Raw genomic sequence first — 1,780 nt, 5'->3', positions numbered from 1 at the left:
CCACCACCACCACCACCACCACCACCACCACCACCACCACCACCACCACCCCGAGTCCTGGTAAACTGGACAGACTCGCAGTCCCCAAACACCACCTCTGAGAGCCACATGTTGGGGGAAAAGAGAACTGTAGCAAAGCAAAGACAGGGTCCCCGCCTGCCTCTGGGTATAGAAACACCACAAAGGGCTCAGGTTGTTTACTGGGCCCCGCAGGGGTAGCGGGGCCGGGTAGGAGTGTGAGATACTGTGACGGATGGACTGGAGGGGGCCTCTCACACAAGACTGCAGGTCCTCCTGGCAAGGCTGGGCCCCCTAGAACAGAGTGGAGGAGACTTATCCAAATTCAGCCTGGCACTCTGGAAGCATCTGACATTTCCTCTGCAGGAATAGGCTCCATTATAGGTCACTTTGCTCTAGGAATGAAAAAAGAATCGTGATCTGAATTATTGTGGAAAGTGTTTACCTAAAATCTTATTAAGGTTTATTTTTAGAGCCTATGTTGGCTGGCCTTATCACCAGAGACAAATTCTAGAGGGGTCTCTCTGTTCTACTGACCTTTAAGAAAAGACTTCAAAGATGAAAGGCAAGCAGGGAGAGGCCAGTTCTGTCCCTGGAGAGCAGGTTTTGCTGGCAGCCCTCACCTGCCTTTACAGGGAGGCAGCCCTGGTCTGGGTCCACCAGGCATCCTGGATGCACTCAGTAATGCCAGGACTCTGGGAATCCTTTCCAGGGGTGAAAGGCACTGCCCCTCCCTTCTTCCAAGAGCCTAGTCACCATAAAAGACAAGTCTCCCCCGACCCACTCCCACCCCACCCCAGTGTCACCCCATCCCCAGCAGACCTTAGGAAAAGGCCAGACTGACCTTTGGGATAGTCTCCTAATAACAATTGCTAAGTGCTTCTGACATGCCAGTACTCTTCCAAATGCTTCACGTACGGTAACTCATTTAATTCTTACATAAACCTATCATTATCCCCATTTTACAGATTAAGTAACAAAGTCACAGTGGTGCTGAAGCAATTAAACTCTGAGGTCACAGAGCTTTCTGATTGCTCTCTTCATCACCGCAGAGTCCTCGCTGGGAGGCACACTGCCTAAGCCTAGGGGCCAGAGAGTAGTCCACTGCCTGGCACAGCTGGCCACAGATGCCGAGGCAGACACCAGGCAGTGTGAGAGCAGGGACTTGGTGTCACACCCTTGCAACCGAGCCAAGAGTTGCTCTCCCTGCCAGGCTGCAGACCCCATCTCCAACCTCTCCCCCAGGAGCCCACCAGCAGCCCAGTAGCTCCCTCTCCATCAGACCCCAAAGTAGTCCAGGTTTTAACAGTCCTGGGTTCCCAGTTCCCCCAGCTTTGCAAGGTGATGTGGAGGCTAGGAGTGAAATCTCCAGAGACCCAGAGCAGTGGCTGGAGGCAGACTCAGAGAGTGATGCTATGCCCCACTGTGAACCAATCAGAAAGATTGGGGAGGGGCAAGCCCTCACTCTGGAGTTGCACCCATGGGGAGGTGGGAGGAGAGGGTCGGGTCCATAGGAGATGGGGGATGAAATGCCGAAATTCATGCCCATGGTCTTGCCATGACTCAGAGGACCCTTTCGGCACCATCCTTCTTTGACTCCCAAACTGCCCCGAAACCCCCATGTTTGCCAGCTCCCTTTGATGTGTGTGGGGTGAGGGGTGGGGGGTAGGGGACAGTCCCCATGGCTGGAGCTCAAATCAATGGAGTATCAGGAAAGCTGAAGGGGCTGCTTCCTGCGAGAACAAAACCAAGCCCACAAAGA

The sequence above is a fragment of the Mustela nigripes genome, chromosome 14 (assembly GCF_022355385.1).
Source record: "Mustela nigripes isolate SB6536 chromosome 14, MUSNIG.SB6536, whole genome shotgun sequence".
Classification (NCBI taxonomy): Eukaryota; Metazoa; Chordata; class Mammalia; order Carnivora; family Mustelidae; genus Mustela; species Mustela nigripes.
Note: the sequence above shows the minus strand (reverse complement) of the source record.